General features: G+C 43.9%; 1 protein-coding gene across 1 annotated transcript in view; it reads left to right on the top strand.

Annotated features, from left to right (window-relative positions):
* TLN2 (talin 2) overlaps nucleotides 1–26,110 on the top strand; it is a 428,326-nt gene that overhangs the window by 106,902 nt on the left and 295,314 nt on the right. Inside the window, exon 3 of the mRNA XM_081089528.1 lies at nucleotides 11,868–12,067. The gene's annotated coding sequence lies outside the window, so the exon portion shown is untranslated. The remainder of the gene's footprint in view (nucleotides 1–11,867; nucleotides 12,068–26,110) is intronic.

Below are 26,110 nucleotides of genomic sequence, written 5' to 3'. Positions count from 1 at the left end.
TTATTGATTTCAGAGAGGAAGGGAGAGGGAGAGAAAGGTAGAAACATCAATGATGCGAGAGAATTATTGATCCCCTACACTGGGGATCGAGCCTGCAACTTGGGCATGTGCCCTGACTGGGAATTGAACCATGACCTCTTGGTTCATAGGTTGACGCTCAACTACTGCGCCACACCGGCCCGGCCCCCAGGTGCTCTCTCTTGACACCCTCCCCTATATTCCTACTTTTCAGCAAGCTGTAGCATATCAAATTGAGGAATCAATTGGGTTTGGGTTCCACGTCTGCCTCGTTCTTGATCTGTGCATTTTTGAACCTTTATTTATCCATCAGTAGAATCTACTCCATATAAAGCTCATGAAAGAACTGTGTAAAGTTGTAAATTATTCTGCAGAGATTTTCCGGTTTCCAACTGTTCTTCCTTTCTTGGCACACAAGGTAGCAGCTCTAGATTTTATGTTGTTTTTGTTGAACTCTAATAGGTCCCTCAAGTAAATGGAGACAGATACCATATTTTTGGATTGGAAGACTTAACATTGTTAAAATGTCTTCTCCCCAAATTTATCTAAAAGTTTCAATGTAGTCTTAATAAAAATCCCAGAAGGGTATTAAAAATGTTTTACTAAGACATCAGCAAGCTGATTTTAAAATTTACATGGAAATGTAGAGGTCTCAGAGTAAGCCAAGCCAAAACAATGTTGGAAAAAAACACACACACAAATACAGACTTGGTTGGAGGGCTTACATGACCTGATTTCAAGATTTACTCTGAAGTGACAAAAATCAAGACAGTGTGGCATTGGTGTAAGGATAGACATCCGATCTATGGAACAGACTAGAGAGTTTAGAAATAGACTCACACATATATAGTCAATGGATTTTCATCAAAGTGGCCAAAGTAATTCATTGGAGGATAGATGGACTTTTCAAAAAGAGATGCTAGAACAGTTGGGAATCTACATGGAAAAAAAAAAAAAAAAAAAAAGGAACCTTGATCTTTAGGTTAGCGCCATATAAAATAACTTGAGATAGATTGCAGACTCAAAATAAAAGCCTGATCGTTCCTTGAGGCTATTTATTTATTATAACTAACATGAGGGAGAGGCAGTGTGCTAAGTGTTTTCTTTTTTGACTTTGGACCGTTCTTGACACTGCCCACTTTTTGTTGGGTAATAAACAAACAAAGCCGTATTTCTTGGTGATACCCTCAGAGGGTAGATTTGGGTTCTCCACTTGTCTTCCTCTCTTATTTGCAAGCAAATCTTACTTGATTTTACAATGCTCATAAAACGTTGTCTTAAATCTGGTTTACATTCACTTAAACAAACTTATTTTAAAATGTACTAGGAAATCCTGACATTTAAACAATCCTGTGGCATCATGTCGGTAAGCAAGGAACCCTTCTGTTTGCCAGTGTTCTTCCGGCAGCTCTGTCCTGAAGTTCTGCCCTCTGGAGCCCATCTGCCCTCTAATTGGGGTCCAGGACGGGGAGCACAGCTGATGGGCGAGTCCTCAGCTCTGTAATTTATCTGGTGGCCCCAGGCTGGAGCACTTCCTGGACTTCTCAAAACTACAGTATTGGCTCTGTTTCATTTTAGGCACAAACATTAGATGTTAGGAGAAACTTCGAGTCTGTCTCCCTCTTCCACATGCTGGTTAAGGACTGCTTTGTAATGTAGGTTGGGAGCACATTAAGAAACTTACAACAGATGGGTGAGACAGGGTGAAGGAAGTTTTCCCTAAACCCCGTCTGTGACATACAGTTTGACCGTGTCTGCATCTGTGGAGGAAGGGAAATCAGCTGCGTTGGGTAACCTGGCCTTGGTTGGTAGGTTAAACAAAGGTCATTGAATGACTTGAAGCCACTTACATGTTGACTAAGTTAATGATGGATCTAAGAACATTCTTTCCTTTTTCTTATCTTTTATCAAGCAGGTATTTCATAAGCATTTACTTTTTGGCGGGCTCTGTCCTAGACGCGGGGAAAACCATTATGAATGAGACCTGTGGAGATCCAGCCCTAATGGAGTCTATGCTCCAGGGGAAGAGGCTTCCTGGCACTTTTCTTGCCTGTCTCTTTCCTCAAAGGCTCTGCTCACATCTAGCCAACCGTGGCCTCTCCAGGAGGAAGGGACCTCTCTGTCCTCTGAGAGCATTTGTGTGTGTTACAGGTTCTGAGTGTGGCAGTTGTCACAGCACATAATCGCGTGGCCGTTTGTGAAAGGGCTTAGGCTCCCCTCCAGAACACTGGACCGTGTCACACCTTTTCCGGGTGTGGTGACGGGGGGAAAGTGAGGAGACTCCAGGGGTGCCTTCTAAGTAGGAGATGTTCAGCAAATATTTATGGAGCAAATTCACATCTGCCTGGGATAATCACATGAATCGTACTGCAAACACCCACTGGAATCCACCTCTTCAGACTAACATTGTGAATTCCTGGGAACGAGGTAAGATGAGAGCCCTCCTGCCAGGGGGGCCTTCAGTTCATTTCTGGAGCATTCTGACTATGCAAGCTCTCCCAGAGGTGGGGGGAGTCTGAAATTGGCAGTGTGTCTCAAACAGGCGACATTGTCTCATGACCTTTCCCTGGGGTCTTGCATACTTTGATATGACAGAAACAGGCATTGCTCTGAAGTTATAAATAACTATGCAACTTGAGAGTTGCACTCTAGGGCCCCCAGTTAAAACAGCTGATTCCACTCCTACCATAGAGCAGAAAAACATTTTTTTGAAATCATGTGTGAGCAGAATGGCTTTCAGACAGGAAATTAATCTTCCTAGAAATTATACCAGGAAAGCAGAATGCTTCCTCTTTCACCGCCCCCCCCCCCCACCTTTTATGGTTTGTGTTTGTCACTTTAGCATATGTGTAATGAATGAATTACACATTATTGTTTGTATTTACCTGTGACAGTTAAATAGCTTTACTTCTTTTTAGCTTAAAAACACTTGCTGGGCTATTTTAAGTGATTTAAAAGTTAACAGGAACCTTAAAAACCATTCAATCCAGTGTTTCCCAAAGAACTAATCCCTGAATTGGTCTAAAAGTCAACAGGAGAAAAATAAAATATTTTTTATTACAATAAATTTATTTAAAGAATTGCCTTTTATTGAAAGATATTATCCTTCCTAGTTTTTCAGTTTCAAAGTGGCTGTTTTTAATAAAAAGATGGTTTGTGGTGTTTTTTTTTCCAAGGTGAGGAGGATATTGAAGACTAAGTTCTCAGCCATCCAGTTAGGGAGGGTGGGCTTTTCTGCTGTAGAATACCAAAGTCTGGTAACCACTCACCTGACGGAAAACCCCATTTGATGCTTGAGTTGTCTTCCTCCTGTTACCAAGTCCCCATCGCGTAGGGGTGCGCGTATTGTGAGCCCTCCACCTCCGCTGCTGCTCTGTCAGGCTGCCATGGCTAAGGCTGTGGAAGACTTGGTGTTCTGCCGAACTTTCATAGTCATGACCCAGCAAATACCTGGGAGACAGAGCACAGGTGGGTGGGGCCATGCAGGTAGGGCTTTGGGTCAACTATGATTTCCGTGGCCAAAGCAGAAGTGCCCATGAGCATGTGTTATTGCTGCGAGTTAATTGTGTGGTAATTAAATGCTAATGGGGTTGATCAGAGGAAGTGTGTAATTGAAGCATAATAAAATGTGACATGCGTGGTAAGCAATTGAGTTGTCTTCCCAAGGATGTAGGCAGCAGTGGGCAGGAGAAGCACAGATGTCTTTAGCAAGCTTTGGGTTTTTTTTGGCACAGTTTTGTGCTGTTGTCTTCAAAAGAAGATACATAAGGTATTTCTTTTAAAGATAAAAGTCCAAAATCCTGTATCTACCACACGTGAAAACCAGATTCATAATTTTGTATAAAATAGTCTTTATTTTATAGTATTTTATTTTTGACAGAATATTTACTTGTTATCCTTGGTAAAAATTTTAGGTGGTTTTTTTCTGTAGATATTTTGACTTCTCTATTTTTTAATACTTTTTATTTAATGAGTCAATCTCTAAGAGTAGGATTCCGTATAAGTTCTCCACAGTGGCTCTCTGAATAAGCCTTAATTGGCATGTTAGGTAGAGATAAATAAGTATACCATTAATCGTGGTGATAAATTTAAGTATATGATGTTTTCTTCTAGATGAGTGAATATTAAAGCCCTATAGGTGATCAATGAAGCAAATATATATTTTTAATAGGCAATATGAAATAAAAGTGATGAAAATGTGAATCAAGTTGGAAAGAAATATATGGAAATGAAGTTTATTTATTAGAAAAGTAACAACTTTGAGTGAATAAGTAAAATTTTCATAACTTAGGTTATTATCTTAAAATCTCCTTGAAAATATGGGTCCAAACTTTCAGTTAGTGTGAAATTATTTTAGACTCATATTTTCCTATTTAGACTTTTTTCTGTAACGTTACTTTTAGACCAGTTATGGTCTGTATATAGCCATTACTTACCTCTTCCTTCTGTGAATAGAATAACAATCTACTACTTCTAATCAGTATTCTTTATTTAGCGTTCTTATACATACATGTGATGGTAAGTGAACACTTTTGTGGATGGATTTACCATAAATTAGGCTCTATCTAATCTCACTTTCTTACTCATTTGGCCTTCCTAACAACTCTGTGGGCTAGATACTGTTCTTATCTCCATTTTATAGATAAAGAAACTAAACTACCAAATAGTGGAACCAGAATTTGAACCAAGGGAGTCTGGCTATAGGATTTCAGAGCTTAACCATTACCCTACGTTGCCTGTCTGCATATGCTGGTCATGCTGACAGTGGTGGCCTTGGAGTGGGTCAGTATCTTGGGATGGCTGATGAACGAAAATAGATTGGCATTTCTGTGAGAACTAGAGGCTCAATGTACGAAATTTGTGCAAGAGTAGGCCTTCTTTCCCCCGGGTGCTGCCATCAGCTTCCCTCTGGCACCTGTGACCAGGGCTTCGTCTGGAAGGACGTCCAGTCTAATTAGCATGTTATGCTTTTATTATTATTATGGATTACCTTTGTTTTGAGAAAAAATTATGTTATTACCTCAGTTCAGATAGAGAGCCTATTTGTTTAGTCAATTGTGAATAACAGCATTTGTTGCATGTGATTCCATTGATCATGCTCCATTTGTTATTTATTTTATACATTTCTATCTTGTGATAATAACAAATACAACTCAATTGCTTACATATTTAGTAGGCACCTTCAGTCTGTGTGGCTTAGCAAACATTCAGGGTTCTTCCAATAGAGTCTACATTCCAAAGACTGATTCTTCTTGGATTCCATTTCAGACATAGCAACCAGGAGTTGAGCGTACACCCACACTTGTATCCTTGGCTTCTTTTTACCTGAACTGCACATGCTCTGCTAAGTCTGGTCCTCTGGGCTCTACCCGGTTAGCATCTCACTGATCCAGAGGTGAAAGGGGGTGTGGGCTTGGTAGGTCTTGGCCTTCCACAGCCTCATTTACCAGCAGGACCACTGATTTTTGGGGTGGGGGTGGGGGCTGGCTTGGTGGGCCACGTGCCTTTCTGGAAGTGTCTCCTCCCACTCTGCTCTTACTGCTGGGGTTTCGAGGGCTGGAGGAGAGAGAGAGAGAGAAAGACACCAGTGGCTTTTGATCCAGTGTCCACATTCTGTTGTTTCTCAATCAGAAAAGGAAACATTAAGGTTGAGGTTTGGATAGGGACACTAGTTTCAAATTCTGTATTTAAAAATCTTATTTTTGTAAGCCACGTGAAACAAAATATTCTTAATACATAGGAAAAGTTTTAAGGTTGAGACCCCTCCTAATAGTCTTATTTTCTCATTCGTTTTTATGTTGTCACTGGCAGCTTTAGTTAAGCACTTTTTCCAAAATGAGCTGTTAAGATGTGGTCCAAGGGCCCCAAGTGGACTGTTTCAGTGTCACTGCTCATGACAGGTGCTGCCAGCCCCTCGGGGTCAGCACTGGGAGTCCCCCAGAGCGCACTGTCTCCTCAAGGGCTCAGGGCAGCGGGTCCTGTGATGTAGTGACCCGGAGGGTGGGAGCCCTGGGCTTTGGGGTCGGTCAGACTTGGGTGCAGGTAGTTTCTTAAACTGTAAAATGGGGACATACTGAGGCTTACCTTGTGCAAGAGTTAAGGTAATGTAGGTAATGATATGCTGTAGGAATGGGTATATTATGACAGTAATACATGGATCTTGCCTGACACATAGTAAGACACATCACTTCGCATGCCATTTAATTTGTAAATTATGGTGGTTGTCGCTGGGGTCCTACATGGAACCTCTGTTCCTTTTCCCCCACTAATCCATGCCTCGTGGTGTTTTGCCTGCCCCAGGGATGTGCGGTGGTTGCGTGTCCTGTCGTTTGCAGCTGTAGGGTGGACTGTGTGTGGTGCCCCGTCTCTGCCCCCTGGATCCCTGCAGGCCCTTAGGACAACACTCAGAGAATTAACAAAATGTGTTTTATGAATGTGAAAGAAGACAACCTCCAGCGAATCCAAATTCCTGGTATAAAGTGATACCTGGTGTGAAGTGCTCTTCCTATGTCCCGAAAAGGAAGCGCATTGAGAACGAAGTGTAAAAGGTGAAATGCACAGATTTTGCCTTGGCTGCGTGGCCCCAGGAATGTGAGCTTGCAATTCTAAAGCACGTTGACAACAGCTTCCGGCGGCACTAGGGGGCTTTCTCTTTATTGTGAGCGTCCATGGCCTGCTGAGTGCCAGGCTCTGCGATCAGTGCTCCTTCCGCCCTCAGTTTGGAGCGACCGCCAGCCGCTGACCCCTCCTGTGGCTGTGCTGTTCCAGGAGGGTGATTCGGGCACGAGGAGGCCGCTAGCAGCACCTGGTGTCAGTGCATATGCACGTGGTGGGAGTACAGGCATCGGGTCGTTAGCCTGCCTTTTGTGTTCTGGGATGTTTCTAAGTTAAAGAAGAGACGATAGGCATTGCCTATGCTTTACTACGAAAAATTCAACATTCATTCTCAAAAGGGTTGGGCCTAGTTCCAGACTGTCCACTGAAGGCTTGTGAAAACTTCTTTGAATTCTCCTTTTTTTTTTTTCCTTACAACTATTTGGGTTTTAGATCCCATCCCATAGTGCATTTTATCTGTTTAAATGTAAGAATATTTTTCTTCCCGAATGTTAGAGGAGGATTGACTTGCCTGAAAGAGATGCCTCTCTCAGCTTCCCTAACCGCCGTGTACCCCTGGGGGGTGCCTCCTGGGAGAAGGAGAGTCCTCTCTGCTTTGACAGAAGGATGTTTTGTGGGAGCTGTAGCCATGCTTTGTGGAGTTCACCCCTAAATGTTAAGGATTAATTCTAATTTCATTGATTAACCTCTATGGACGTTCTAGGAGTTGATGGATCTTACTCGGGATGAAGCTATTAGTGTTCAAACCGATCTCTTGAGCCAGGGTGGAATGAGCAACCCCATCTTCCTAGATTTCTTGTCTTTAGTTAAAACAAAAAATAGGCCTTTTATGTGCCTTCACATGGTCTTTTTCGAGTGTTTTTCTGAGGAGCCACCATTATAAACCAGCAGTGACCCGCTGGTTCTTTGCCTCTCCCTACAGGGCTGTGACTTAAACTCCTTTGTGTGGTGGGCTGGGATTCAGCGTCCAGCTCTGGCCCATGCCCACAGGTACACCCTCACTGACCACTAGGCTCTTGTCCTGGGTCAGAACGAGGGGCGGACAAGCCTGAGATGAGTACAGTGTGCTCGAATACTTTACACACTTACCATGGTGCACATTCATATAGCCCCTTGATGTCTCTGCATGGTGTGGGTCTGTCATGACAGTGGGAAATTTTAATCTTTTAATGGAGAAATGCCTACATTTCACTGAAAACATCATTTCCGGGGCCCTCTGGCTGACTTTGTTCCATCTCTTCTCCTTGAGTGTCACATTTTTGGGCCTCTCTTGGTTCAGAAATGTTTCCTGGCTGAATAAAAATCTCATTTTGTTTTCTGTGTTTAAACTTTCCTTTATCCTTGATAACATACTGATATAAGTAGCCTAGTAACTCTTTCTAAAAAGACCCCATAAGTGTCACAGGAGCAGGATGCTGTAGAAGCTCCCCTAACTGAATCAGCCCCTCTGCTTCCCGTCAGGATGTTTACTGGTTCACTTAACGAGTAAAGATAACTGCTCACAGGCAGGAGTGTTTCTTTCAGATTTTTTTTCTTCCAGGGGATGGCTTCTGAAGTTTGTAATTGGATTAACTTGGGAGACAGAGCCAACTATTGATCTTTCTTGAGTTCCCCTTGCGTTAAGGTAAATAAACAAAATTAGGGGAGATCTGTTTCTCTGTGATTTGACCACAGTATCTCTGTTTCTTGGAAGGAGAAACCGTCCTCCATAACTCCCCCATGTGGCACTGCGTTTGGGTCACAGTGTTCGGGAAAGAGCACTGCACGGACCTTTGCAGACCTACATTGCTGTTCTCTGCTGCTGGGATTGGTAACATCTGGTTCCCATTCACCTCCCTCGTAAAACTGAACACTGTCTTTCTCAAATCCTCCGCTTCCAGCCCTCATTTCAAGACCCTTCATTATGGGCTACATGTTTATCCCCCCAAAATCATTATGTTGCAAACCTAAGTGATGGTATCAGGAGGTAGGCCTTTGGGAGGTGATGCGATCATGAGTGTGGAGCCCTCAAGAACGAGAGAAGAGACCTTAGTGGGCTCTCTCCCTGCTTCCACCATGTGAAGACACAAGCAAGAACATGGCCATTATGAACTAGGAAGCAGAACTTCATTAGACACCAAATCTGCTGGTGCCTTGATCTTGGACTTGCAGCCTCCAGAACCTGGGTTTACTTCTGCTTCTGTTCCTGAGTTGTATGCCCACCGACGAGTCATTTAACCTCTTCGTACCTCATCTGTGAAATGGCTCATCACTCTTATTCTGTAGGGTGATTGTGAAAATGACAAATGGCGTGGGTCAGACATGCAAGGGGCCTAACAGAGTGTCCCATACATGGGAAGCACATAGTAAATGCCAGTTCCTCCCTAGTCCCCAGTCCTCGTGGGGTCTTGAAGGTCTGTGTGAAACCGGTGCTCAGTAAACACTGATTGTAAATCCCCCCCCCCCCAGAGCCTATATAGTATGTTGCACCTACAGAATAAATTGGCATAAAACCCTATAGCCCGGTCTGTGGGAGCTATGACTCTGGCCCTGTTTCATTGATTTCTATCTTTAGTGGGGGCAGAGAATGTTCCAGACCTCTTACACATTAATCCCTTCTCCTCCTGCCCCCATTGAAACAAAAGAGAAAAACAACTCCTTGTTAGGAAGCGGGAAGAAACCCCAGTATTACTTTTCCTATAATTTGGAAGACATACCTTTCTACTTTCTTGCTTAGATTATGTGCACAGCACACACAGTGACTTGCCCCATTCCCTCTTGTCACACATCTCTCTTTTTTTTTTAAATATTTTTTATTGATTAAGATATTACATATGTGTACCCTCTACCCCCCCCCCCCCCTGCTCATCCCCTCACCCCCCCGTTGTCTGTGTCCATTGGTTAGGCCTATATGCTTGCATAGAAGTCCTTTGGTTGATCTTTCCCCCTTGCCCCCACACTCCCCTACCTTCCCTCCAAGGCCCGACAGTCCAATCAAAGCCTCTCCATCTCTGGATCAGTCCTTGTTCATCAGTTTATGTTGTTCATTATATTCCACAAATAAGTGAGATCTTGTGGTATTTATCCGCTCTCCAGTTCCATCCATGCTGTGGCAAATGGTAAGAGTTCCTTTTTCTTCTTCCTCTTCTTAAAGAATACCTTTTAGCATTTCATATAATGCTGGTTTGGTGGTGATGAACTCCTTTAGCTTTTTCTTATCCGTGAAGCTCTTTATCTGACCTTCCATTCTGAATGATAGCTTTGCTGGATAAAGTAATCTTGGTTGCAGGTTCTTGCTATTCATCTCTTTGAATATTTCTTGCCACTCTCTTCTGGCCTGCATGGTTTCTGTTGAGAAATCAGCTGACAGTCGGATGGGTACTCCCTTGTAGGTAACTGACTGTCTTTCTCTTGCTGCTTTTAAGATTCTCTCTTTATCTTTTGCTCTTGGCATTTTAATGATGATGTGTCTTGGTGTGGTCCTCTTTGGATTCCTTTTGTTTGGGGTTCTCTGTGCTTCCTGGACTTGTAAGTCCATTTCTTTCACCAGGTGGGGGAAGTTTCCTGTCATTATTTCTTCAAAAAGGTTTTCAATATCTTGCCCTCTCTCTCCTTCTGGTACCCCTATAATTCTGATGTTGGTACGCTTGAAGTTGTCCCAGAGGTTCCTTACACTATCTTCATATTTTTGGAATCTCTTTTCTTTTTTCTTTTTCGGTTGGGTATTTTTTGTTTCTTTGTATTTCAAATCTTTGACTTGATTCTTGGGATCCTCTTGTCTGCTGTTGGATCTCTGTAAATTATTCTTTATTTCAGTCAGTGTATGCTTAATTTCTAGTTGGTCCTTTTTCATGTCCTCCATGGTCTCACTATACTCCTTGAGGGATTCATTAAATTTATCGGCGGTTTCCATAAAATTCTTGACAAACCTTATAAACGTGGCCTTGAACTCTATATCCAGTCGTCTGGCCTCCTCCGTTTCTGCCAATTGTGACCTGTTTCTTTGTCTCCGCATTTTGGCTGCTTCCCTGTGTTGATAGAGTGGCCCTGCGCGCCAGGTGTCCTGTAGGGCCCAGTGGCTCAGCCTCCCCAGTTACCTGGGGTGGACACTCTTGGTGCACTCTTGGTGCCTTGGTTGTTGTAGGATCAGTGGGAGGAATTGACCTCCAGGCCAATTGGCTGTGGGAAGCAGCTGTGTCTGAAGTGGGAGAATGGTCCCCCTCTGACCACTGGGTACAGTGGCTCCTGGATCTAAGGAGGTGCTAATTCAGCCCCTGCCTGAGGCCACACAGCCGGAGCCACGAAGAGGCTCAGCTGTGAAGCAATGCAAGCCGCTGCGGGGCCTTGGGCCTTCTCTTGGAAGTTCCGGGTCTGCCTGGCTGGGCTGTAGTTAGGTACATTGACATGCAAAAGCCTCTGCCGCAGCCTGGGTGGGGCGGGGTCTCAGGGAGTCAAAGGGCGGAGAAAACAGCTATGGTGATTCTCCGCGCCCAGAGTCACGCGTCTCAGTGTCCCGGTAATGGCTGCAAGCACCTCTGAGGGAAATCCGCCCTCAAGTTCGCCCGCTGCCGCCTGACAGACCAGCCTCTCCCCGTATGAGTCCTGGGTCCCCAGAGACTTCCTGGAACCGGAGATCAGAGCAGTCGGGAGCTTGTGATTCAGAAAGACAGCCGTGTCCTCGGGTGCCACCCACTTTCCGCGCGCGCGAGCCGCCGCCGTACCTCTGCACTCAGCCTCCGCAGCTCCTCTGGCGCTCAGCGTGCTTTTCTTTTCTTCTAGTTGTAGAAATTACACTCAGCCAGCCTTCCTGTTGTTCTGGACGATGTTTGCTCCGTCCTTTGGGATATTTTTCAATTGTTGTGTGAGGCGACTATTTCCCGGTGTTTATCTATGCCGCCATCTTAGTTTCTCAATCGTCACACATCTCTTGAAGGCTACTAGCTCAATATGCACACAGCCCCAACTTTTCTTCGTTATTTTCAGTAATTAATTTCCCAGAGGCTCTTTTATTACCTGAGAGCAAAACTTTTGAATAGACTGTGAATGAGGTTTTGCCTGATTTCATTATGTCAGTAGAAGTATGAAAAAAATAACCCTAAAACTTCTCCCATTGTGTCAGTGAAATATAATTCCGTTCAAAAGGTCAAATGTATGTGATGCCTTCAAGAAGACTCCCAGTGGTCTCCCTTTAAAAGTAGGCATGATATGTTTTGAGCAAAGTGTTAATGTGTTTTATTTTTTTTTCCCCCTCAAAGGCCTTTCATAACTTGTATTGGACAGAGAAGGTTGTCTAAGAATGGTAATTAATTCAGAGCAGTCATTAGCATGGAAACACAATCTGACCTTCAAGTACCTTTGAAGAAATGTTAGCAGTGCATGGACATTGACATGTGACAGAGAGAAGAACAAGGAAGTTGTACCAGTCAATTTGATGGATTATTTCAAAATACGGAAAGTAAGTCTGTGTCAGGTTGTGATTATAACTGAAGTGTTAGACTCAGAGAGTTATAAGTTGCATCTAATCTCTCAGAAGCCCGTGAGTATTCAAGAGATATCGTCCCTAAATAATTGGCATAGCTCATGAGAAGAGTTAAATCAGCTTCTGTCTTTATCTTGTGGGGGTGCGGAATTAACAAGCTGGGGAAGGGAAAACTCTCCTGGAAGAAAGTGAATGAGCAAGCTGGGTTTCTCTTACATGCCTCATGGACACGAAGGAGAGCAGAAATGTAAGTGTTTAATGTTTTGGCAGGAGGAGCTGGCGTGGTGCAAAGTTACAGACTTGGGACGTTGGAGCACCTGTGACTTTGAACTCCCTGCCCACCTTTGATTCCTTATCTGTGCCCTGATGCTGCCCAGCTAGAGATCTCAGGCCCATGCTAATGCTAAGATTTTTATCACTTCTAGTCCTCTGAGTTTTGTCATTTTCTGTGTAAATCTATGTGGTAGATGGCTGTCTCCAGTGAAAACATTTATTGTATGTAGTTAGTGCTGTTAGCTCAGCGCCCTGTGTGAGATGCATCCATGCCATTGATGGCCACATTTGTTCGTTTTCATTGCTGTGTAGTAACCGGTTGTGTGAACGCACTATAATTTACCCATTTTACTGTCAATGAAAATTGGCAGCTTCCAGACTTTCGCTAAACAGCCAGCAACTATACTGTTGTTTTCAGGTGCACCTGCGCACAGGAATTTTAAGCGTTCTCTTCCCCTTTTGAGCTATAACTACTGCAGGGTCCTATTATTTGTCGAGGTTAGTAAACTTTCGGATGCATATTCTCACTTACGGAAGGAGTGCTAGAAGGTTTGCAGGGTTGCTGCTGGCATGGACATCCTTAGGCTATCTGTGTGGACATGCTACCAGGGACTAAGTGACTCGTGTTATGGAGAGAACGCCATATGGTTTCAGGGTTTTTATTTTATCTTGGTTTTCACTGCGTGTACACACGTTTGTTTGTGTTTTATATCAGACTCCCATGAATTCCCTTGGCAGCGGAGAGATCCTAAAGTATAAATACATCCAGCAGAGCATGCTGGACATTCCTCTCGCAGGCCTCTGCCTTTCCTTTGTGCACACACCAACGGCCCTGGTGACATGTCCCTCCCATGCAGTGCCTGACTGAAACCCATGCTGGAGAATGGCCTATTCCACAGGACCCCGAGTGGGAGGGGCAGCCCCAATATAACACGGCTGTGACCTAGAGGCTGCCAACAGACAGCTGTGCAGGTGAATCCCCAAACTGAAGACGTTGAGAATGAGACTCCTTGAGGCTTGTCCAATCCAACCATCTCTTTTTAGGAGTGGAGATGTGGGTGTAGAGAGGTATAGTGACCTGTCCAAGTAGAATCCATGTCTGTTCGTGTTGCAGCTCGTCCTAAATTATTGATGGACTGAGGGTACGGCAGTATTGAAAGAGGGCTTGACGCGCTCACAATTTATTATCGGTTCTGAGCAGTGAGAGCTTTTAAATTAGTTCCAGAATATGTGATTTTCTGTTCTCTCTTCTTGGCGAGTGACACACAGCATCCTCCCCTCGTTGGTTTATGTTCTTGGTGTTGTCATGTGGGCTGGAGGTTTATTTTTGTCCTAAGCACATCACCCTGGCATCTAGTTAGGAGCTGTGCTGCTTTGCCTGAAGAATTCTAAATTTCACTTGAGACTTGTTTTGACTACAAATAAGAGAAAATTGATGTCAGACGAGGGAGCGCATTCACTGTATGGAACTGTCAGTGACCTATAATTACCTCAAGTACTTGGATTTCAACTTTGGGTGCATGCTCGCTTCTAGGCAGCTGCTACAGCCTTGGTTTCCCTTTCTGCCCCTTTTGTTTCTTCCCAGGGCTGAAGGCCTGGGTCCTTCTGCCTTTGGCACAGCCTATGCCTGCCTTGCTTCACTGGACGGAAGCTCTGAGAGGCAGGTGATCAATCATAGCACTCACTACTCAGTTGCTTGTGCTGTGCAGTCATTCTTAGTAGTGTGCCTAGCATCACTTGGATAGCAGAGAGGTGTTTTTGAGCTGCGTGTGTGACACAATTTCAGGTAGGAGATGAGGTAAGCAATTGCATGGTAAAGAGGCAGAATTTTACTTCGGTAAACTTGATCCTGAGTTTTCTTGCAAAGGCGTAGGCGAGGAGAGAGGAGGGAAACCGATTTCCGCTGGGCCATCAAGTCGTGGTATTACTCTAACTGCTGCTGGAGGCTGGGAGACAGTGCAGAACCACTCCTTCCCGTTCATCATGGGGGCAGCTCCTCACTGGCGCTGTCTCACTGAGGATCATGGATGCAGATGAATGCGCTAAGTAGATTTCAGTGGAGGGTGGACATTATTGTAGCCAAGGACAGGTGAGTTACTAAGGCAGAGCAGGCTGACCACGCCCCTCCTCCTGTTCTGCACCTCCAGCTCACCCCCTTTCTGTGCCTGTGCCTTTTCTCTCATAGTCCGTCTGTCTGTCTGTCCCTCTTTACTGCTCCTCAGACTCACCCCACTCCATTTGTCCTGCCATTTCCTTTATACGCCAAACTGCTGTTAACAGAAAATCGCAGGAAAGTTTGAAATATTTGTTTTATTTGGGGGGGAGGGGGGTGACATTTCATGTTTTTGTTTGAAAAATGGCTGAGTTAAATCCATATAGAAAGAAACAAACGCCAAGCAAAATCATTCCTGATTTTCCTTTCGATTTGTTAGGGGCTGTGGTTGTTCATCTCCACTTCCTTTTGTAGGACACTGGAGAAAAATGAGGTGGTGATTGTTGTTCGGTAATGAATTTGAATAATTACCCCCCCCCCACTCCAACATTTTTATTTTGTGCCTATTTATTGTTTTGTTTAGCAAACATAACTTTGCCCTAGAGATTGTTGAGTGCTCTACTTATATTCTAAGTCAAGCATACTGTTAATGTTGTTATAAGAGAATTAGGAACTTCATATCCTACCAACATTATTCACTCTGAAAAACGAACATACTAACTCTTCTGCAGAACATACTGATTTGATGGTACAAAGGTTTGCTGGACCCGTTGAATAAATTTTTCTTCCTCCCTTCCCCTTTCTTTCTTTTTGTTAATAAAACAATTGAGAGACTCAAAAGACTTCTCCTAGCTCTCCTACTTATTTCATATCCCTGAAGTAATTCTATATTACTTCAACTATTGAAACCTTAGTTTTGTCATCTGAAAAATGGGAATAGTGATTTTACCTGTCCATCAAGTTTGCTGTGTGGAGTGAGAAGGCATATAAGGCACCTACTTCAGGCCTAACACTTAATGAATACTCAATAAATGTTGGCTAGCAGGACTCCTTTTTAGTTACTTGTGCCTAAGGCAGGAAAGGAGTGCAGGGCTTGGTGAGGTGGGAAGAGCCTAGCCTTTGAAGACAAACAGACTTAGGTTCAGATTTCAGGTCCCTAGCATATGCTGGGAAAAACAGAAGGCAGCAGGGAAAGAGGAAGGTCAAGGGTGAGATGGATTGACTCCATAAAAGAAGCCACAGGCATGAATATATAGGAGCGGAGTAGTACTGTTGAGGGCAGGGCATGGTGGACATCACTCATCCATAGGGTCGCCATAGTTGGAGCCAACTCAATGGCATATAACCCACACAGACAACATATGATGTTAGGTAAGATTTTACACTTGTCTGGACCTTAGGTTCTTCAACTGAAAATCAGATTCCTATCTGCCTCTTCAGAGTGTTTGGAGGACTAAATGGGATAAAGCATGAAAAATTATGGTGTACTAACTGTTAGTGTTGCCTTTTTAGTGTGGGAAAGAAGTATAATGCTAAAGGAATAGATAATATTTAAAATTTATTGAGCACTTATATGTACCACACAGAGTTCTAAGTGTGGCCAGAAGTATTAACTTATTTAAGCTTCAGAACAAATGTAAGTGTAGTTTACTACTATTCCCATTTTATTGATAAAGGAACTGAGGCACTAAATGGTTAAGCAATTTGGTTGTGGCTGCTTACACCCTTATTTTAAGCTGCATCCCTAGTGGTTCATAAATGAGACACTGAGGGACTTTGCTTCCTGTGCCTTTTCAATATAAATCATTAGCAGGAGATGATGACAACATATTAAATAAACCCTGGAAATTCTGGGCTTGTGTGGGAGGCAACCAATTGATGTGACTCTCTCACATTGCTTTTTCTCTCTCTCTCTGTCTCTCCCCCTCCCTTCCACACTCTAAAACATCAATGGAAAAAATATCCTTGGATGAGCATTAACAACAACAACAATAATAAAAGTATATGAATCTAGCTATTTTAGACATTGTACTTACCAGTAGGGTTGGATGGTACAGACTTGGACAAATAAGCTGCCATTCACAGCCTGTCTCCTTGTCCATAAAGTGGGTTTGAAATAGCCATCTCATAGAAAAGTTGTGAAGAACAAGCTGGTGATACAGGCGAAGAGTTAGACTTGTACCTGGCGTGCAGCAGGTGTTCAATTAATGGTAGTTGTCATTTGCATGGAAAATGCTTGAAGTAATGTTTGTCTGACTAGCCACTGGGGGTTATTTTGGTGCATGTGGGGAACAGAGATGGAATTAGGTTTGCATTTAATCCATCTTTGTTAGCTGAAAAATAAAATCAGAAAAATTAAAAAAATTGTGTATACAGTAATCTCTTTGATGGTTTTCCTTTTATTCTTACTAGGGCATTTTACTAGGGACCTTTTAGTTTTGCATGTGATTGTCTGATCTTTGAGAGGGGAGTGTATGTTTAATTCCTTTGTCCTCTCCAGAGGGAAGGGTTAAAGTAGAGGCTTTTGCCTCGTTGGCTCACATGGAATGAAAGGGAGAGAGCATTTCACTTTAAATCTTCACTTTCTCTTCCTACTGTCATTCCTTTGTCTCTCACAAAGATTGACAATGAAGCATGAATGGTCCTTTGAATTCTGGTCCAAAGGTACTTCAACTACACACCTGAAGCTGGAAGGGAAAGGTGATCACAGATAGTTTGGGGGGACACTGTAGATCACACCCCAGCCCTGTATGTCTTCCCTGTGGCTGACTTTCTTATGTCCGTGCAATGGTTTTGAGCAAAGCAAAGAATGGCCATTGTGAGGTATGGGGGCACTCAAGTCGATTTAGTGCAGCCTTTTATGGATACGTGACTCGAATTGTTGACATTGGGCTCTGACAAATGGTGAGGAGAGTCTCTAAAGAAAGCTGGATATCTGAGTGGTTTTCCTTTTATTTTAGAGGAAAGATATCAAGAAATAAGAGAGAGAGAGAATCTATGTCAGTAAATCCTGGGGAGAAATAGTTTCTTCCTGGGTTTGACAAATTATGCAATTGGTTGGTTCCGAATGAGGTTTTAGGCTGTGGTGGTCCACTTACCAAGTTCTCCTGAAGGAGATATGGGTCAGCTTCCCAAGGATTGCTGCCCAGCCATTGTGTGGGCGGGTCCGTGCTGGATCCTGGCAGCCGAACCCGGCACCCTCCTGTACACCCCATGGGCTTTCTGCAGTTACCTGTTCCTAATGAGCATGGAGGTGAAAAACCTTTCTGCAGGAGTTCCTTTTCAACAGGAAAGTGTGTTTTCTGCTTTTTAAAATTATTATTTTATTCTAAAGCAAATCTGACTTGCTAACCCCTGAGGCTTTCTAAGAATGTTCTTCTGTTTGGCAAGTTTCCTTGTTAGTTTATTCTGTTTCTTTTGTTGTATTTTCCTGCAGCTGACATTTTCAGGACAGAATGACTCCCAAGCGTGAATTTCAGAGTTCAAATGCTGGAGAAGAAAATTGCATCTTCTCCCTCTGACGTGCAATTAACTTTGACTCTGACAAAGCTTCACTCACCCTGCTGGGATGTGGGAGACTGTTGTCGAGGATTTGGAAGCTGCATAATGACATGAATGGTCTGTCCTGAAACTGCTTTCAAACACACACACCACTTCCCCAAACACACACACACACACACACACACACACACACACACACACACCCTCTATGGGTCCCAAGGTTGGGATAATCCTTCAGAAGTCACCTACAGTTTAGATACTAACTCTGGCCCGCTTTAAATATGCCAAGTGTTTTTCAGAACCAGAAGATTGCATCCTTGTGCAGTTGTTTCAACAGAGCCTTCAAGCCAGCAACTAGGGAAGATAAATCCCAGAGAGAACAAGCTAACCTGGGCAATTGCAGTTAAGGTGGGGCAGGTGGAGTGTTCAGCTGATGAGTGACTTAACATTCCCAATAGTAAGGATGGGGTAGTGTTACTCTGCACTCTTCCAACTGTGAAGCCCAAGAATAAGCACTTTTGATGCATCTGCCTCCTCCCGAACCCCTCCTGCCTCCTGATTGGCAAGAGGTCAGAGGGCTCTACTTCCATACTAATCAATAGCTGCATGATCTTGGGCAAGTCGTGGAGCATTTTATTAGCAGCTAGCGCCTTGAGAGCAGGCACTGTGCGAAGTGCCACGCACTTTCTTATTTAACCCGCTCATGAAGCCCCTGGGTTTTGAGGTATGTCTTGTTTTTATGGATGAAAAAACTGAGGCTTAGAACACCTTATGGAATTGGGACTCACACCCAGATTTATACGGACTCTGACGCTACCTGTAAACTGTAAATCTGAAACACAGTACACCTGGCACGTATAATAATTCTAAACTTGCTTGCCCTCAATGCATAGCTTTTTATACATGTACACATATATGTAGAGAGAATGATAATTGACTGGCTCTCAATGGGAGAAGTTGACTATCCATTGACATCGAGGGAAAAATTAACCCACCTTTGCTAGTAGTTGATATATCAAATGGGCAAACAATAAAACAGTAAAGATTCAGAAGCTTAATCTAGTGGACATGGCTAGAACACAGTTCCTATTCCTGGAGCATGCTTATTCTTAAGCAAATGTGGGACGTTCATGAAAAAAAAAATGACCATGTCCACCCTTCAATAAATTTTTAAAACTCAGTGTCATATGGCCAGCTTAAAGTTAGAAATGAAAGCCAGGAAGACAGTAAATGTCCCAGGGCTCTGCGACTGCAAGATGCTCTTCCATTCCTCTTGAGCGTACAGACCCCAGCTGGGGAGCTCGCAGGCTGGCGGGGCTGACCTGCATGCTGGGCAGTAGAGAAGCAAGTCTGCTGTGGACCACCCCAGGTTCACCGGGGATTAGATGCTGCTCCTGTTTCCTTTCCAGGGGCCCGAGTGGAGGGCTGTTTGATCTGGGAACTACTCTCTGCTTCTCAGTCAGGTCTTTCGTAAACATAAATCCTTACCCTTCCAGTGTCTCAGGGGCAACAGCCCTGAAAACCACCTGAGACTCCTTGGTAATGGGAATTTGGGGATTTTCCAGCATTCCTGTGCCCTGATGGCATAGCCTTTTCAATGCTGGGAATTAAAATGTCTCATTGCCACATAAATTAAAACCATCGACTTTCAAAAGCTGTGAATAGGAGCTTTGTAAAAGGAGAATTTTCTACTCCAAATTTGTCTCTTAATGTAACAGTTCCCATCCTCAGTAGGACGTGTGTGTTTGTGTGTGTGTAGGAAGCAGCGTTCATTTCCTTGTTGGAGCTCAGTGGTGCTGAGGAAGTGTGGGTAGAGAGACCCCAGACCTGAGAGCCAGGGAGAGCTGTGTCTCCTGGGATGAAAGCCAGTGATTTCTCCTCTCACAACCTCAGACACCAACCTTGGAGTAGATTCCTAAAGAGTAGATGAAATTAGGTATTTTGGACAGCTCTGTGTCTGGCATAAAGTCAGTGTCAGTAAATGATATCTATTGAGACTAGAGTCACCTACAACTTCATTCTTCATTAATTCAGACTCACAGCTTAGAATTTGCAATCAGTTGTTGCATTCATGCACACATTATATGTTTGCTTTTTATTCATTCTTTTGGATTTTAAGAAAGTAGGGTAGCCCTAGCTGATTGCTCAGTGGGTAGAGCGTCGGCCTGTGGACTGAAGGGTCCTGGTTTCGATTCCAGTCAGGGGCACATACCTGGGTTATGGGGTCGATCCCCAGTAGGGGGCGTGCAGGAGGCAGTCAATCAATGATTCTCATCACTGATGTTTCTATCTCTCTCTCCCTCTCTTTTCCTCTCTGAAGTCAATAAAAATATATTTTTTAAAACAAGAGAGACTCGCCGAAACCGGTTTGGCTCAGTGGATAGAGCGTCGGCCTGCGGACTGAGAGGTCCCAGGTTCGATTCCGGTCAAGGGCATGTAACTGGGTTGCGGGCACATCCCCAGTAGGAGATGTGCCGGAGGCAGCTGATCGATGTTTCTCCCTCATCGATGTTTCTAACTCTCTATCTCTCTCCCTTTCTCTCTGTAAAAAATCAATAAAATATATTTTAAAAAAACAAAAACAAAAAAAACAAGAGAGACACTGGTAGGATCTGGAAGTTCAAGTAGGTTTCTACTGTCCATGATGAGTCTCTTAAGCAGGTGAATAGAGAGGACCTTAGAATCAAAGGATTTAAGTTAGAAAGGACCTTCCTTCATTTCATACTCAAGGGGAGGGGGGAAGGCCCACAGAATGCAAGTCATAAAGTTAGCCAGCTAGGACAAGAGTAATGCTGTCGTAGGCATCGCCTTGCTCATCACCATAGTATCTGTGTGCATTAATTCATGTCACAGCATCTTTATGAGAATGCTGCTGCTATTCCAGTTTTCCTGTGAGAAATCCGAGGCTTAGGCAATGAACAGCATTCACTCAAGGTCATGTGGCTCCTGCCGTGTTCTGTCTGGTCTCGCCCTCCTAACCAGGGCCCTACACTGCCTCTTTGGTATGTTTAATCTACTTAGTAAAATTAAGTTACTAAAGGTAGCTATGTGCCCCAGGCAAGGGATCTTCTTGCACAAAATGAGGATCACATGTAAAATGTTCCCAGAACTCCCTGGAATGTGTACCAGTCTCTTAGAGAGGACTTAAACCAGCACGGGATTAACATGTGCATACAAATTTATGTGACTTGGTTCTACTGCCATGTACTGAATGCACCCCATGTTCACTTCTGAAAGGCGGTTCTTCACTAGGTCCCTGGGTCCCTATTCACTAGGTCCTCACCCTCTCTCCCCTGTCGTATTTTCTTGGGCCATTGGCAGAACCGTACTTGAGGTTGGTACAATTTCTTTTCGGTGGTAATTTTAGAGTTCAGTTTGGTCTTTTCCTCGGGTATCAGAAACTGGTGAAAATGTACCGCAGTCTCCCTTTTCTTGACAATTTTGACTCCCTCTGCTTTGTTCCCTTATATCACACCTTCAGTAACAGTGCCAGATTCCTTGCAGAAAATGGGAGATTGCCATAGACATTTTGTCTGGAAGGAGCCCCTCTGTGGTTTAAGGGTTGAGGAGACTAAGTCCCACACAGGTGGTCTCCCCTCAGATGCCGTTGGTGAGCAGCGGAGCTGAGGCCTGGGTTGCTGCCCTCATCGCAGGATCCACACCACCCGCCTCTAGTTCAGGCCCTGTCTGTCAGCACCCTGCTGAGGTGCTCTGATAGTCTGCTTGTCAGAACACTCTGCATTGTGGTGTTGATCTATAGCTCTGCTGCCCTCTTGCATTAATGGTGGGAGTGCAGCATGAGGGGGTGGGTGGGAGTGCCCACGATGTGGTTGGTCATGCAGATGGTTTGTGCATCTATTTTTTTTCTTTAAGCAACATACTCAGCAAACTAAACAAGCAAAATATTTAAGAAAACTAATCAGTATGTATTTTTCGAAAGACCGGAAAACACTGTGCATTTCCTTTGGATATGCACTCATGCCAGTGGATAACCATTATTCCCGGGCACTGTGGCTCATGGGTTTGCACACGTGCACCCCTGGGGCCCACTTCTGCCTCTCCGCAGAGTCTCCTCTGAGTCCCCTCTGACACCAACACCAGATTCTGCTCTGGGGTGACCTGGCCCGTCACAGTGGTCCCAGGGCCCCTTCCCATGAAGGGTCAAGAGGCATTCTCCTCTGCTGGGCAGATCCCTCCAAGATCGTAAAGGTGTTCTGTCTCCAAATAGAAGCAAAACCATAAAATATCATGTCTCTGTTAGCTTAGGCTGCTGGCTGTCTCTATTTTTCAAGTAGATTTTTCTCAGACCCTGTCCCAAGTGATCTGTTTCTGTGTGGACGTTTAGAAAAACTCACGTTTCTGTGTGAGAGGCAACAGAGAGGTGACAGAAGCCATGTGCACAGACAAGCCATGAACAACTGAAAAGTTAGGCTGGGGGAAGTTCACAAGACTTAAATATATGTGTGAGCTGTGCAGCCCATGTGCATATCCACCAATAAACAGTCTATGCTTAGAGTCTGTTAGAGTTTATGTATGTACTAGAGGCCAGTGTACGAAAATTTGTGCATTCTGGGGATCCCTCAGCCTGGCCTGCGCCCTCTTGCAGACCAGGAGCCCTCCAGGGATGTCCAACTGACAGCTTAGGCCCGCTCCCCAGGGGAGGACCACCTGTGGGAGGCGCAGGTCGGTGAGCAGCCAGCCCCACCCCCCAATCGCCCCTCTGCCACCACCAGTCGCTGCCGACCCCCCCCTCCCCCCCCAATCACTGTCCCCTCCCTCTGCCCGCTGGCACCCACCTTGGCTGGCCTGGCACCTCCCGCTTGCTGGCCCCGCCCCCCACCTACTGGTCATTCCACTGTTCGGTTGATTTGAATATTAGTCTTTTATTATATAGGATATGTGTTTCTACAATGTACACATTTGCATACAGTTACGTTCACACGTGCACATTTAGTACTAGAGAGAGCTGAACCATGAGCTTCTTTCTGATGCTTGGGAAGGCCTCAAGGGAAAATTTTAGGGACATGGGCCCTGGAAGGTAGATTGGATTTTGGACTTGTAGGTGAGGAGTGCATACAGCAGCTGGTGGAACTGGGGAAGCTGTCAGATGTTGGTATTAGAATCGGAGGTTTTATGGATTATTTTTTAAATGGTTGCTTAAGTATTGTGTCATATGAATGCACCATAACTTATTTGCCCAGTCCCCTATTGATTGATATTTTTGGTCTATAATATTTTGCTACTGTTAATTAATATTTATGAATAAACAGCATTTTGTATATATGTAAATTTATGTATAGGATAAATTCCTAAAAGTAGAGTCATTGGATCAAAGGAATATAAGTTTGAAAATTTGATAGACACTACCAGATTTCTTTCTTTGTTGACCTTTTTCATTTTTGCAGATGAAAAATCGTGTGGTTTTTTTTTTATAGTTTGAATTTGCATTTCTCTTTTTAGTGGAGTTGAGCATTGTTTTACTTGTTGAAGAACTGTCTTACTTTTCTTTCTGACAATTGTTTAAACTTTTGTGCCTTTTTTCCTATTAGGTTGTTGGTCTATTCTCATCCATTTGTTAGAGTGCTTATATACTAAAAAGTTAGTCTTTGTTGTTTGAGTTGGAATTTTTTTCTAGTTTATCACTGGTTGTTGGGCCTGTTTTATAGCATATATTGCCATGTATATATTAAAATAATTAGGCTTAGTTGAATTTACCCATTTTTCCCCTCATATGTGTCACACTTGGGCCTTCCTCACTCAGCTTGAAAGCATGAGAGATTTTCTCCACCCCCAGTACTGTTATGGATTTGTGCTTCATCCCCTGAATTATGATCTCCAAGCCAGAAGTTGCCCAGGAGTTTGTGTTAGATGGAGCCTTAGCTCCCCATTTGGGAATCCTTGTCTCAGAGTAAGTGTGGGTGTCCCCAGGTGACGAGTGACCTAGGCTTACATAATGGAAAGAATAGTCTATAGTCTATGCGACTTCAAATTTCACTCACTGGGAATAACTTGAACTTACTGGAAGCTGAATGAACTTTCGTTGGGCCATTGGATTGTATTTGTTGCCCATTCCCAGCCACCAGCCCCATGCAACATGCCCCACGATTTCAGCCCTCTTGGCAGTTGTCGCCCTCTCCTAGGAAGCGGGGCTGAGAGCAGTCCCTGAAATATTTCTACAAAAGAGACCAAATCTTTTCTTTCTTTTTTTTGTGTGTGGAAAACATTGCTTGTGCATCACTTGGCAAAAAAATAAAAAATAAAAAAAAATGATTTGGCAATAGGACCATGCTGTTCTGTACTTGGCGTTTGTGAATTTGCTGCCTTGATTGAGCTGAAAGGGCTCTGAATGTCGTGTTTAAACCACGGTTGCTCACCTGCTGTATAACTTTGGGCAAGGCATCCAACTTCCCTGCTCAGCTCTTCCTTAGCAAACTGAGAATTGCAATGCCTGAGTTGTGAAGGTAAAATTAAATGTTGAGTCTAATAATTCTCATGTAACTACTTACATCCGGGTGGGCAGTTGGCCTCAAACTTTTGTGTGCGGGAATCTGTTAAATATGTGTATTCCTGGGTCCAAACACATATATTGTCATAAGCATCTTAAGTTATTCTGAAGCAGGTGGCCTATGATCCACACTTAGAGAAACTCAAAACTAACTCACACTTGGAGTTAGGATAGTCAGGAAAGCTGGTGGGGATGTATCCCTTTGACTCCATTCCCCAGCCCTCCCTCCTCTTCACCCAACAGTGATCCATTCCCTCCTCTTCACCCAACAGTGATCCATTTGGATCCCACTTACATTTAGTTGTGAGAGCCCTAATTCAGGTTTTTAGACTCTCAGGACCATTACACACACACACACACACACATTTATAGAGACCAAGATGATCTGCTTTTTTTTTCTGAGAATAATAGTATTTTTCTTTCTCATCTTATTGATTATTTAGCAAAAAAAGTCCATGCCCTGTGGGTAATGCCAAGAGGATTTGAATCATGACAATATTTATGTGTCTTTATGGGAGTTTGCAGATGTTAACACCAGGCCTACAGGCTTTCCTGGCACTCTGCCCAGGGAGAGAAGTTGGTTTTTCTGTCCAGCAACCTGTGGGCAGCTGTTTAGAAAGCCCCCCTGGAGCAAGCCCTGTAAATTACTGTGAGTTCATGATGTGCCAAGTACCCCATTCTGGCTACAAGGCTCAGGTGATTAGCTGCTGTTTGCTCATGGCACGAACCAAAGGCATTTGCTGATAATTGCCTTTACCAGTGGGAGCTGGGTGGCTTGGCTCTGGAATAGTGTGTACAGCGCTTCCCAGCCATTAGTGTGGACATCCATCACCAGGGATTAAAATGCAAATTATGATATAGCAGGTCTAGGCGGGGGCCCGAGGGTCTGCATTTCCAACCAGCTCCCAGGTGGGAGGTCCAGGGATCTCGCTTTGAGTAGCAAGGGATTAGGAGTCAGACAGACCTAGAGGTAAAGCCTGGCTCTGCCACTCCAGGTGTGTTACCTGTGTGCCTTTGTTTATGTGATACTTTGTCCAGGCTTACCTTTTTTTTTTTTTTAATGATGGGACAATATGATTGATTGGGATAATCTATGTAAAGCACCTAGCTGGACAAATGTGAGCACTCCTCCAACTAGACAATACTTTATAAATTAGGAAATAAACACCAATAATTGGTTCAACATCTAAATGTGTCAGAGCAGTACATTTTGGACAAATCAGAAGGCTTCCTGTTTCCTCAGATTTTTTCAAGTACCAAAAGAGAGATTTGGAGGATTAGGTAATGCCTGGGGTCAAGATGTTTTTCCTTTTAAACACGTGTCTACTGTTCATCCATTTTGAAACCTCCAAGAAAAGTGTACCCATATGAACACCCTGTGTTGGCCAGTATCATGTAGTAATGCTGGTCTGGTCAGAGAATTAAGATTTATGAGAATTAGATTTTTTGATGCCGAGCTTTCCTAATGTGATATGTAGAAAATGACTTCTAATTTATTTTTTTGTAGCCTCTTTTTTGGGAGTTATGTTTGTGATTTTGATAGAGGCAGTTACCTGTGTTATTTCTGCTAGTCTGCAGGGAATTAGGAGATATGGGTCCTAAACCTGTCGCTGCCACTCACTGGCTCTGCGTCCTTGAGGAAGTAGCAAGTCTCTGAGATTCAGTTTGATCCTTTGCTCTACATAAGCTCCAAGAGAGCAGAAGCTTGCCTGCCCTGTTCACTACTAGCTGTAGCTCAGAGTAGGCG

Source organism: Myotis nattereri (assembly GCF_964212035.1).
Source record: "Myotis nattereri genome assembly, chromosome: 1".
In the NCBI taxonomy this organism is placed as follows: Eukaryota; Metazoa; Chordata; class Mammalia; order Chiroptera; family Vespertilionidae; genus Myotis; species Myotis nattereri.
The sequence above is the reverse complement of the archived record's forward strand: the minus strand, read 5'-3'. Positions and strand labels throughout refer to the sequence as shown.